We start from the raw sequence: 13,522 nt of genomic DNA, 5'->3' as shown, positions 1-13,522 counted from the left end.
CAAACAGGCAGCAGTGCAGGGCAGCATGTTACCTATTAGTACTACTTGGAGTGTAGTCGTCGTGGTATTTCCAGCAGGTACAAGCGGCTCCTCTGTGTGGAAGGCTTTCAGATGTTGACTGCTGACCAGATGTTATGTGCAGCAGTCCAGGTTTAGTCAAAGCTGCATTACAGCAAAAGATGCCACTGCTCCGCAGCTTAGGTAGGCTAATATAATGCTACCGCTCACCTTGTCTGATAGTTTCCACTCACTGTCGTGCACCCACATACATTTGCAACTTCCACAGTGTCACAGTGTGTCTGAGCGTGGTGCATGGGTGTGGGGCCTGAGGTGTAGGTGAGCGCGGCCCCCCGGGGTGATGGATGCCTGTGGGAGGCTGTTATGCCACAAGGTGAAAGTGTCCATTAATCAGCCTCACTTCCTCCACTGCCGCGGCTTTCCCATTACCCGCACACTCCAAGCGCCCTGATTGGTTTTTAATTGGCCTGCCCGCCAGGAGATAGATCATGTTTTCCCCAAGGAAGTGCATAGAGGCGTGAGTGTGTGTGTGTGTGTGTGTGTGTGTTGCGTGCGCGAGGGCGCCCCCTGCATTCTCGTCAGTGATATCTACCGCCAAATCTACTTTACATCCATTCCACAAGAACCGACATCCATTTCCGGATGGAAACCTGCAGGACTCTGTTGTATGATCTGCGTTTTTTTTTTGTTTTGTTTTGTTTTGAATTGGAAACAAAGATTAGTGCACAACAGCCTTCCTGTCCATGTGTCTGTGCGTGCACGCTTCAACCATGTTGCCATAACTCAGGAGCCACTGTTTGTCTTAATATCAGTCAAATTACTTCTGACACAACTTCCTCCAGACTTTGCTGGAACACTTTGTCAGAAACTAAAATGTTACCGAGGTAATGGCCAAAACAGAGATCGAGTTTAAAGGACTGAGAAACCCACAGTTTGTATTTAATCCAACCAAATTCTGAACAACTTTGAAGGAGTAAAGGACTTCAGTGGCTGTGACTGGAGGGACTTTGCATAAAACAACTTTCGACTGTCATCCACAGCTTCATGGTTGAGTGACACAGAAAGACAAAAGCCTTTGTTAAATAGACAACTTGTGAAACTGAGGATGAGGATTGCCAGAAGGCATGTTGAAAACATGATGCGGTCATTATTTAATTTTAGAAAATATATTTAAAATATATTTAAATTACATTTATACAATTTTGTAAATAATATAATAATAATTTGATTTATTTGGCCATTCTGATTTGTGTGCACGTAATCCGGTCAGATTTCAGACATATGTGATTAGCACTTGGCTGGGAGGCTGCTTGGGAACATTCAGGTGTGAGGTGCCTCTCCATGTACAAATAGAGTTACATTTGGTGGAAAACATGTGCCAAATCCCAAAGTGGGTCTGTACTGGATTTGCTGTGGCAGTCATGAGCAATGGGGGGCAGCCAAAAGAAAATCAACTTTTCTTTCAGAATGTGGAGGTTGTGGAAAGTTGGCACGATATGAAATGCCCCCTTTTGGTGTCCATGATAAATCCATTCCAGATGTGATGTTTCCTGAGTGGTCAGGCTGTGGGTGTATCATTCTGTGGGTGGGTCAGCCATGGTTGGGTCAGTTGGTGGCTAGGTCAGTGATTTGTGGTTCGGTCTGTGGGTGTGTTGAAAGTTGAGCAACACAGGTCAAAAAGCAATGGTCATATTTTAATAAACGCTGGTGGAGAGGTAAGTCATATGGCCAAGAATAAGTGATAACATTTTGGATTTGATCCAGATCTACTTGGAGTAATAAAAATGATGACATTTTATGCAGTTCTTTCCATTGTTTTCTACGTCATTTGTAATTAGATTTGAGGACATAGAAACGGAGGAGTGCTGTGATTCAGCAGAGTGTTTTTTGTTGTTTATGCTCCTCTTGTTGTGATCATGTACAGGGCAGGTGGTGCACTCGTTTGCTCACATGCACCAATGTACCACTTTTAAAAAGGATGAACATCTTAATGAATGATTCTACAATTCTGCCTATGAATTAAAAAAAATTGCAGAAATGAGCATTTTACAATCCTCATCATGCTGAAATGTTTAACTGTCGTGTAACATATTAAGGTTTTCCACTTTTTGCACAAATTTGTAGATTTGGGTTTGACTAAGGAACGTCTTAATGAAATGTTTTTTGCAGAACTGCAACGTGTGGAGGACACAAGAGCTGCTAGATGTTACAATGAGCTGACATCAGTATTGACGGAGTGTCTGCTTGAAGAGATCAATCCCATCTTTGACCTCACCTGATCGTGTCATTGAGGTTGATTGGAGGACCACATCGATTCTCTGATGTGTCTTTAAACAAGTTCACCATCATCTCTGTTCATGATGCAGCACCAATAGGAGTGTTCTAGATTTTAAAACAACATTTTGAAGGATTTGAGGCACATGTGCTAAAAATGTCCCATGGTCAGCAAGTGGACATGACAGCTTATTTCGACAATGTTGTGTCTTATGTTGATGTGTTTGATTTCAGGCACACCAACATTTTACAGCGTGTGTTAAAGTCACATTTAAAAGCTTACGTATATGTTAAGAAAATGCACGATTTATAAAAAATATGCAAGAAGCCTGACTTTACAGCATGCAAACCAGAAACAGTTTGGCTTTATACTGATTACATTATTACTTTGAGTATAAATGTTGTACATATTTGATGACAAATTAATTATAGCTATGGTTACTTTAAAAACATGTAGAACAAATGAAAGCATGCATGCTCATTTAACGTAATGCCAAAGCAATTTTTAGAAAAGTCAAAACCTGAAGCGGTACTTTTCCCCCCAAAATGTATTTCATTATTAATCAAACTAACAAACCCCCCAATTGGCAGTGTGTGTATGTTCTGTGGACATGTTTGAAGGGGATTTGTATATATAGGGTGGGGACCTTGTGTGTCCCATGACCGCTATGGTAGCCCTGAAGGCCCAACAGGAATCCCAAACATGAGACTGCTACCAGGTCTCTTGTTAAACACGAAGTCCTCAATGGCAGATCAGGTGGAGGAATTGATGGTTTGTAACCCAAAGGCTGCGAAGGTGGATGAAGGTTGCAACAGGTCCCCAGAACCGGGTCGTCTGGGATTTCCCAGCCACGGGACCAGGCTAAAGATCTGTCAAGAACCGTGTGTTTGTCTGCAATTAACAACATTCTCACATTAAACAAATCCAGGAACAGGCATCTCTGGAATGACCCTGGATGTAGAATTCTACCATCCCACCCAGAAATCAATCAAGAGACAATCTTCCTCACCAATGAATGATTGCCACAATGATGATCATTACAGTATGATGGGGATACTCTAAGAAGATGGACTCTCTCCAATCAAATGTTTAAATCAACCCCAAAGCCGGTCTCACCTGAATGACAGACATATTGAGAATTGGTGTTGATGTGGAATCAGTTTCAGATGGGTCACAATTCAAATATCAAAAAGCACATTGACAAATGATGCTTTGATTGATACTTCATTGATTAAAAAAAAACAACTAAGAAAAAATTCAACCCATGTAACACCAGACCATTCCACCACAATGTACATCCAGTAAGCTCCTCCAGTGTTGGCCTGATCAGCCAAAACAAGAACTCTGCCACCTCTATGACTCAAGGTAAATCTCATCAGTAATGACTTTTCATTGAATAAAACTATTTTTAAATCATCAGCGGCACAATGTGTTTGGAAGACTTTATTTCCTCATGAACATTAGCTGTTCTTATAAAGATGGTGATGCTCAAGCAGCCAGAACAGTTTCTTCAACAGACAACAAAACACTGTCAGAAGACCAGCTATTAGGTCAGCTCACTTGTTCATCCGCAGACCACAGACTTATCCATATGAGCTTGTATGCAGCCTAAAAATCAAGGCCAGCAAATAATCCTAATGTATAACTTAATTACATGTTATATTTAACAGATTTGATGCTCCATTGTGCCCCTCCTCTCCCATTAGAAATGCATACATCTAGATATTTAAGAAGGCTTAACTTTGAATGAAATAACCACTTAATATTTAACGTCTTAAAATATTGTGTTGCTACTTTTCCTGTGAAATTACAGAGAACTGTATTGATGATTATTTGCATCGATACCTGTGTTGATAAAACACAACAATACAAATCTCTTTATGATTTTAGCATTGGCAGCCACCAAAGCCTCCAGACCTAGTCTATGGAAATAAGAGCCTGAGAAACTAGCTCATTTCGATGTGTGCCACATGTACAGAGCATCCAGAAAGTATTCACAGCACTTCACTTTTCCATATTATTTTATACAGCATTATTCCAAAATGGAGTAAATTCATTTTTTTCCCCCCTCAGAATTCTACTCACAACACCCCATAACATGAAAAAAGTTTTTTTTTTTTTTTTTTTTGCAAATGTATTAAAAAAGAAATCACATGTACATACGCATTCACACCCTTTGCTCAACACTTTGTTGATGCACCTTTGGCAGCTATTACAGCCTCAAGTCTTCTTGAATATGATGCCACAAGCTTGGTGCACCTATCTTTGGACAGTTTTGTCCATTCCTCTTTGCAGCACCTTTCAAGTTCCATCAGGTTGGATGGGGAGCATCGGTGCACAGACATTTTCAGATCTTTCCAGAGATGTTCAGTCAGATTCAGGTCTGGGCTCTGGCTGGGCCACTCAAAGACATTCACAGAGTTGTCCTGAAGTCACTCCTTTGATATCTTGGCTGTGCGCTTAGCATCATTGCCCTGCTGAAAGATGAACCATCGCCCCAGTCTGAGGTCAAAAGCGCTCTGGAGCAGGTTTTCATCCAGGATGTCTCTGTACATTGCTGCATTCATCTTTCCCTCAATCCTGACTAGTCTCCCAGTTCCTGCTGCTGAAAAACATCCCCACAGCATGATGCTGCCACCACGCTTCACTGTAGGTACGGTGCCTGGTTTCCTTCAAACATGACGCCTGGCATTCACACCAAGGTCTTCACATTCACACTCTTTGTTTCATCAGACCAGAGAATTTTGTTTCTCACAATCTGAGAGTCTTTCAGGTGCCTTTTGGCAAACTCCATGTGGGCTGCCATGTGCCTTTTACTGAGGAGTGGCTTCCATTTGGCCATACAGGAGAGATGGTTGTCCTTCTGGAAGGTTCTGAAGCAACCTACAGATGCTCAAATGGTAAATGGATTTCACTGATATAGCACTTTTATGGTCAAAGCACTTTACAGTGAACTCTCACATTCACCCATTCACACCCACCAATGTCAGGGTGCTTCCAGGCAACGTGTTCACTACACACTGGGAGCAACTTGGGGATTCAGGACCTTGCCGAATGGCCCTGACTGATTTTCCAATCTGATGTGGGATTTGAACCGAGGATCCTCTGGTCACAAACCCAACACTTTAACCACTTATCCATCAGCTCCCACCAATGAATGGACAGACATTGCTCTACTTCAAGTCTTTGCTGTTTCATCCTATGTGCACCTTAAGTCAACGTCTATCAGGCATGAGAATGGGTCAGATGTAGTTGTCTGTGTCTGTGGTGGGCTTTGGAGTTTTTTTGTGTACTGGTCAAGCCTGTAAATAAGAAAGGAGTTGCCACCACTGGACCGTTATTACCCCAGTGGACGTACATTGTGCCAGAGTGCAACTTCCGTTTCATCGAGTGCACTCTGCAGCAGAAGTGATTCAATCTTGCACATATACAATCTGGAATGAGTGCAGTGTCACGCTATGGCGCAGTGTGAATCGGCCGTACTAAGCATAGAACGTGGCTGTGTGACCCAGCCCGCTTAACACAGAGGCTAGTATTGGTTTGCGGCAGGGCCTACCCCCCCACTCCTGGAGGTCACACACAGAGATCCCCAGGAGGCTTTTTGCTGCTCATTCATTAGGATGGAAAGTAAAAAAAAAAAGGACGCACGTTATATCTCCCACACAATGCTGGAGGAAAGACGTGCAGCCCACCCATGCAGTACAGTGATATGTTTCCATATGCACAGCTACAACTGGGTGCTTTAACAGATTCGCATCTCTTGCACGTTTTGCGTATTTCATTCACAGTGTTTCATTCTTGAGCAACAACAAAAGCCTCATTTGTAAAGCAGGGTGGTACGATCAGTGCGTTTCTTACCGCCTCACAGTCAGCAAGCATACCAACACCCAAATTTTGATTTTGATTCATTCCACACTGTGATTATAAAAGAGAGAGGAGACTGAGGCGGGGGTTCCTGTAAAGATGCTCCCAGTAGGACCCAGCTAGCGTGCTTTCCCTCTATAATTTAATCACATTCAGCTGTCTGCCTGTCCTCGGCTTGCTCAGCAAAGCACATCAGGCATCACGGTGGCACAAACATGCTCACAATCTCTTAGCACACTCGCACAAGTCGTCCTCTGACAGCTGAGAAATTTGTTTCCTTTTATAAATAAGTAAAAAAAAACAGGGCTCACCTTACGGCTAATCTAACTAATACTCAGCAAAACTTCAAATGCAACAGTAAGAATGTAGAGGTATATGAGGTAGGGTATATGATGTAGTGATTATGAATGGTGATTCTTTCACTATGTATGAAGAACTTTTACAAGCTTTTGTTGCTTTTAGTGCCAACAAAGGACTCTTTCCCAGTAGATGTTGTAATATTTACAATTTATGGGTTTGCTCACTTGTTGGCCACTGCGTTTGAAATTTAATGAATAACTATCCAAGGTAGATCCACCATGTAATACCAGCATGTATCACTGCATGCAAAGTGGTGAATTTGGGTATTGTTTTCCTTCAGACTTGCTGACAGTTAGGTTGTTAGATATCTAGAGGTGATTAGATTTTGGAGTAGTCTGGCCAACGATCAAGGTCAAGGAAAACATGGTTTGGGTATATCTCAACCACCAAGAAGTCTCAATGGGTCAAACTTGGTGGGGATGTTATTTGGATAGATATCTAGAGGTGAAAAGATTTTGGAGTAGTTTGGTCAAAGGTCATACGTTAAAGAAAACATGGTCTGGAAAAATAGCCTTTTTAGTATATCTTAACACCCAAGAAGACTAGATAGATGATCTGACACATTTTCATCAGCATATTGTTTGTGAGTGATTGATACAAATTTCATAATGTCACCCAGAAGAATGATGAAGCCAAACATAGTCAAAAACACTATGACAGTATAATGACTTGTACATTTACAGTATATTATGGTGTGTAAAGTGTGCAGGATATGCATCAGCCTTTTTGATGCCTTTAATTTTAAGTTGTAGTGATGGTACATTTGCGTTTAAATGAAAGACAAAGGACAACCATCATGTTCATAGGTGGAGCGTTACAACAGCAGGTTGCACAAGCAGTCCATGTCAGCATATCCTTTTAACAATTTAGAGGTCACAAGGCATGACTGACCAGCTGGTTACTACTGGTCAGTAACCAACTATGGCTGAAATATTGCATCACATCCAGCCATACTGTTCTGCGCAAACCAGAGGATGTCACAACGCCTGAATCCAGAAGGAAGCTTTCTTAAAATTTGTGAAAATGAAGACAGAACAACATTCATTTTCATAAGATTTGGATATGCAGTGAACTGTTCCAGATTATGTTAAAAACATCCGTTTACGGCTCTCCGTGTGTTCTCCGGCTGCAGACATGATATTCTTGATGATCTGCAGGGCACAGACTAAACCACATAGCACAAGGATATTTTGAGTATTGCACAGTTTGCTGATTAGAGGGTAATTAAGTGCAAAGTAGAGCACCGGTTGGGTCACTTAATGGATGAACTTTGAAGCATAAAATCAACAAAATGTGATTGTCATCTGTCATTGCCTAGAACACCTCAATGCCAGTAGCATGGTACTTCAGATGGCAGAATGAAGTGAGAGGTTTTCTGGCAAGTTAATAGGACTGTACCTGTGCATCAGCGCACCCCACCAGACAGCTGCCACCAAATCTCCCTGAGGCAAAGCAGTGAATCATTAAGGTGACATTTTGTATTTTTCCACTTGTGTTTGCTTTTATTTCATTGAAGAGTTGTGTTCATTTCAGTTCTGTTTTGCATATGAACAGAATGCACAAGCATCCAGACCCCATTCATGTGAGGCATAGCTGCACATTGCCTCATATAAACAGCAGAAAAACTGCTCAACCAGGTTATATGTTGCTTCACAAGAGCAATGCACCAATGCTGAGCCTCACTACCACTCATTTTAAGACCAACATACTCATGGGCAATTTTAAGAACATGTGCAATGGGTGTGAAAATAACAGAAAATAACTCTTTTCATGGCAAAATCTTCTGTCACAGTGGAATGTGCCAAAAAAGTGCTGATGTCCACCTCTTCCACAATTTCTCGGATAGTAACACGACGGTCCTGCATCACCACAGCGTTCACTTTGGAAATGATCTGGTCATTTCAGCGTGTTGATGGCTGACCGGAGTGTGGCTTGCTCTCCACCGTTGTGCAGACGTCTTTAAACCGGTTGTACCGCTCCTTAATCTGTGTGATGCCCAGAGGATCGTCACCGAAAGCCGTCTGAATAATCCGTATGGTTTCCACCTGGCTGTCGCCCAGTTTCTGACAAAATTCGATGCAGTCGCGCTACTCCAGTCGTTCCGCCATTTCCTTGCAAAGAAAAAACGACGAGAGACTCCACCAATCCTCACACAAAGGCTGCTTACAAGCAAATGATGCAACCGACAGGCGTGAAAAAAATCACGCATGCACACGAAGGTTCAAGGTTGGCTCATGCAAGCACACGTGATTCAAATCCATCAGGTTTTTGCAAAAAATAAAAAGGTCGGATACTTTTTTAACAGACCTCGTATGTATTTTCTGGTGTTGCTGAAAATGAATGCATTATGATAACAAATTTTTTTGTATATATACACTCAACAAAAATATAAACACAACACTTTTGGTTTTGCTCCCATTTTGTATGAGATGAACTCAAAGATCTAAAACTTTTTCCACATACACAATATCACCATTTCCCTCAAATATTGTTCACAAACCAGTCTAAATCTGTGATAGTGAGCACTTCTCCTTTGCTGAGATAATCCATCCCACCTCACAGGTGTGCCATAGCAAGATGCTGATTAGACACCATGATTAGTGAACAGGTGTGCCTTAGACTGCCCACAATAAAAGGCCACTCTGAAAGGTGCAGTTTTATCACACAGCACAATGCCACAGATGTTGCAAGATTTGAGGGAGCGTGCAATTGGCATGCTGACAGCAGGAATGTCAACCAGAGCTGTTGCTCGTGTATTGAATGTTCATTTCTCTACCATAAGCCATCTCCAACAGTGTTTCAGAGAATTTGGCAGTACATCCAACCAGCCTCACAACCGCAGACCACGTGTAACCACACCAGCCCGGGACCTCCACATCCAGCATGTTCACCTCCAAGATCGTCTGAGACCAGCCACTCGGACAGCTGCTGAAACAATCGGTTTGCATAACCAAAGAATTTCTGCACAAACTGTCAGAAACCGTCTCATGGAAGCTCATCTGCATGCTCGTCGTCCTCATCGGGGTCTCGACCTGACTCCAGTTCGTTGTCGTAACCGACTTGAGTGGGCAAATGCTCACATTCGCTGGTGTTTGCCACGTTGGAGAGGTGTTCTCTTTACAGATGAATCCCGGTTCACACTGTCCAGGGCAGATGGCAGACAGCGTGTGTGGCGTCGTGTGGGTGAGCGGTTTTCTGATGTCAATGTTGTGGATCGAGTGGCCCATGGTGGCGTTGGGGTTATGGTATGGGCAGGCGTCCGTTATGGATAAAGAACACAATGTGCATTTTATTGATGGCATTTTGAATGCACAGAGATACCGTGACGAGATCCTGAGGCCCATTGTTGTGCCATACATCCAAGAACATCACCTCATGTTGCAGCAGGATAATGCACGGCCCCATGTTGCAAGGATCTGTACACAGTTCTTGGAAGCTGAAAATGTCCCAGTTCTTGCACGGCCGGCATACTTACCGGACATGTCACCCATTGAGCATGTTTGGGATGCTCTGAACCGGCGTATACGACAGCGTGTACCAGTTCCTGCCAATATCCAGCAACTTCGCACAGCCATTGAAGAGGAGTGGACCAACATTCCACAGGCCACAATTGACAACCTGATCAACTCTATGCGAAGGAGATGTGTTGCACTGCATGAGGCAAATGGTGGTCACACCAGATACTGACTGGTATCCCCCCCAATAAAACAAAACTGCACCTTTCAGAGTGGCCTTTTATTGTGGGCAGTCTAAGGCACACCTGTGCACTAATCATGGTGTCTAATCAGCATCTTGGTATGGCACACCTGTGAGGTGGGATGGATTATCTCAGCAAAGGAGAAGTGCTCACTATCACAGATTTAGACTGGTTTGTGAACAATATTTGAGGGAAATGGTGATATTGTGTATGTGGAAAAAGTTTTAGATCTTTGAGTTCATCTCGTACAAAATGGGAGCAAAACCAAAAGTGTTGCGTTTATATTTTTGTTGAGTGTATATATATATATATATATATATATATAGGGTTATGTGTATGCAAAATACTATAAAATACTGTGTTTGCAGAGAATACTTAATTTATTAATACAAAAATAATAAATGTGATTACCTTAGTAACAATTTGGTGTTCAGTCCATGTTTAAACAATTAAATTGAATACAGTTTGTAAAGCTGGTATGACCGGTGTCACTGTCCGAATGGTCCATCTCTAAAAATTGTTCTGTCTTTTGCATCTGCGCATGCATCATTTCAGACCACAGCAGCACGTCTGAGACACCCAAAGCAATGAAATGGATTAATGGGATTATTAACCATCAGATGATAAAGGTAAACCCTCTTAAATCATTCTAAAGTCAGTTTTAAGCAGAAATGAGGTGAAATTCTGTGATGCTTTGAAATGTCCGATGCACATATTGATCGACATGCCTGCTTATTGTTGTTTTTTGTTTGTTTGTTTTGTTCAGTGAGTTATTCTTTGAGAAACAAAACAAAATGTAACCCCCCCCCCCCCAAAAAAAAAACAAGAAGCAATGATTTGCAATGTTAAAAAAGTCAAAGCCTGAAGCAGATCAGCCCCAAAAATCTCCCTTCCTTTCAACAAAATCTGATCAAAATCCACACAAAGTCTTTTGAGATATCCTGTCGATAAACAAACAGTGAAAATCGAATCACATCAGAATGTCGCATTGGAAGTTTTTACTCAGTGTGGCAGAATCAAACTGCTTCAAACATGGACAAGAAAACACCAAACAGTAAGTGCAGCATCCCTCAGCTTCTGTCCCAACACAGCATCGGGTGAACTCGCGGTGAAGTTTGATTTCTTTGCGAAAAGTGCTCGAATGCACCCTTGTGTTGAGTTTGTGTTCTACTCTGGACAAGGCAGCGCTGACAGAATCAGAGCTGTGTTTGTCGTGACAGAATGAAACATGTTGCGGCACATCTGCCTTCTGCTTGTGTGTGTGTGTGTGTGTGTGTGTGTGTGTGTGTGTGTGTGTGTGTGTGTGTGTGTGTGTGTGTGTGTGTGTGTGTGTGTGTGTGTGTGTGTGTGTGTGTGTGTACAGTACATGTCGCCCATGGGAGCAACACAACAGCTGCACCACCTCCTCTCATGTGCAAAGTGGAAAAAAAAAACAATACCAGACATGAAACAAAGTATATGACCGTTTGTGCACACATGTGTAACTCAACTAGAGAGTTATGTGGTGCAGAAGTTGGGAACTTTAGTTTTGTTCCAACTTGAGCTCAACCCTCATCTACTCCTTCACTCTGAATTCACTTCTGCTCATTGTTTCCTGGCAGTCACCTCACCTCCTTCCCTGGACACCAAACGGAGTCGCCGATTATACCAACGTGCATCAGGCGATGTGAGGGAAGCACCTTCAACAATGCCAATAATACAGAATGCCAAATATCCAGCGCACCTGAACGCTGCAACAAGGAGAGCTCCTAAGTTACAGGACAAACTTTTCAATGAGTCTGCCAAGAAAAAAAAAGGAATTTTATTCAATTAAATCTAGAACTATTATTAAAATGAATGAACCAGATGACAAACACAAGACCCAAACCACTTCTGACTTCCTACGACAAACTAGCCAAGTTGTCTGATCATAACAATGAGCGTTGGAATTCATCCATCAAAGTCAAAACACGTGTCATAAAGGAGTGCGAGTGACCTACCAAATGCTGTCTTTTCTTCCAACTTTTCCCCTCCTTTTTCACTCTATGGCGGTTTACCGAGCTCACTGCAAAGTTGTGCTCTGCTCCTGCATGCAAATCATTTTCCAGCACTCCAGCAATGACTGGGAGTGAGAGAAGGAGGCAGAGCAAAGGGAGAGAGGATGACAGAGGTGTGGAGGAGTGAGAGATAATGGAGGGAAGGCGGACAACCAATAGACCCAGAGCCTGATGGAAAAAAAGAGAATCAGGACACACCAATGAGGTGCAGCCTAAAGAGAGAGAGGGAAAGAGAGAGAGAGGGGGGGGGGGAAGAAGGGATGGGAAGAGCGCAGGAGGAGCGGCTGGAAGACTGGACACAGAAGAGGAGGAGGAGGAGGAGAGAGAGAAGAGAGCTGCACGGTGTGCATCCCGGAGAAGGAGAGAGAGGGTTGGGAGAAGATGCAGACTTACCCGGGTGCAGCTCGTGGCATCCTCACGCAGCCACCCCGGTGATGGAGGCGCGCGCCGCTGAGACCAACCAACAGAAACAACAAAGGAGAGCCAGTGCCGACTGGTGCGCCTAGAGCACTGTGTGCATGTGTGTGTGTGTGTGTGCACGAGCACGTGTCTGCCTATTGGAGAGACGCTCTCTCTATATCTATAAGCTGGTTTCCTCTTCTCTCTCTCTCTTTGAGCTGTTTTCCTCCTATCGCTCTCTCTCTATCTGTGCATCTCTCTGTACACTGTGCATGGATGTCCTCCAACTCTCTCCCTCTCTCTGCTAATGTGCCCTCCCTTGTCCTCTCTTACATTTATTCAGACTGTCTGCTCCAACAGTGGCTTCTTCCCACGGGCTGGCTACAGATGGATGGAGAGAGACAGAGATAGAGATGGAGGGAGATAGAGTGTGCTACTCTGTGTGGATCATGTGTTTATTTCACCTACTGTATGTCTGTGGTGGAGATAGTCAAAAATTAATTTAATAAAGACACCTATGTATCAAATCAAATTAGAGACCACAATATGCAAAATTATTTTTAAGAAACATTTTAAATATTAGTGGTGCAGTGATAGGATGCTTTCCTCACAGCAAGATGTTCCATGGTTCAAAGCCCTCCCATGCCCCAATCATCCTGATACATGTGGAGTTGCATCCAGAAGGGCGTCTGGCCAGTTCAGCATGTGGATCCATGGAGGATTCACCCAGAGCGAATCCATTTAGTACCGTGAAATATAGTTCGGGTTTCATATTAAACATTCCTGAGGTCCCATAATCCTGTTTCTGGACATGTCGAAACAATCCTACTTGAATGCTTTGGTTTAGACTTCTGTCATACGTTCCACCTTCTG

The 13,522-nt window shown here is 43.0% G+C and overlaps 1 protein-coding gene across 6 annotated transcripts in view; it reads right to left on the bottom strand.

Annotated features, from left to right (window-relative positions):
* myt1lb (myelin transcription factor 1-like, b) overlaps positions 1 to 12,835 on the bottom strand; it is a 430,716-nt gene extending 417,881 nt beyond the window's left edge. For 4 of the 6 annotated variants that reach the window (XM_034194910.1, XM_034194914.1, XM_034194916.1 and 1 more), the window contains exon 1: positions 12,644 to 12,835. The gene's annotated coding sequence lies outside the window, so the exon portion shown is untranslated. Of the gene's footprint in view, positions 1 to 12,193; positions 12,570 to 12,643 lie in introns of those variants that run through there. The other 2 variants (XM_034194911.1, XM_034194913.1) reach the window with 2 other exon arrangements.
* Between the last annotated feature and the right edge of the window lie 687 nt (positions 12,836 to 13,522).

Source organism: Thalassophryne amazonica, chromosome 19, assembly GCF_902500255.1.
Source record: "Thalassophryne amazonica chromosome 19, fThaAma1.1, whole genome shotgun sequence".
Taxonomy (NCBI): Eukaryota; Metazoa; Chordata; class Actinopteri; order Batrachoidiformes; family Batrachoididae; genus Thalassophryne; species Thalassophryne amazonica.
Note: the sequence above shows the minus strand (reverse complement) of the source record. Positions and strands in the feature narration are given on the sequence as shown.